The sequence below is a fragment of the Phaethon lepturus genome, unplaced genomic scaffold, assembly GCF_000687285.1.
Source record: "Phaethon lepturus isolate BGI_N335 unplaced genomic scaffold, ASM68728v1 scaffold22438, whole genome shotgun sequence".
In the NCBI taxonomy this organism is placed as follows: Eukaryota; Metazoa; Chordata; class Aves; order Phaethontiformes; family Phaethontidae; genus Phaethon; species Phaethon lepturus.
In genome coordinates, this window is record NW_010558567.1 from 1 (window position 1) to 213 (window position 213).

Genomic DNA, 213 nt, shown 5'->3' on the forward strand with positions numbered 1-213 from the left:
CCCCCCCATCATTTTAGGAGCCACCATCGGGCGCTTGCTGGGCGAGACGGTGGCCCTGCTCTTCCCCCAGGGCCTCCGTTCGGAGGGGGACTCGCGCCCCGTCATCCCCGGCGGCTACGCCCTGGCCGGTGAGTCAGTGGGGAAGGGGACACACCCCCATGGGTGGGGGACACCCACCACCCATCCACTGACCCCCCCGACTGGTTTTTCACA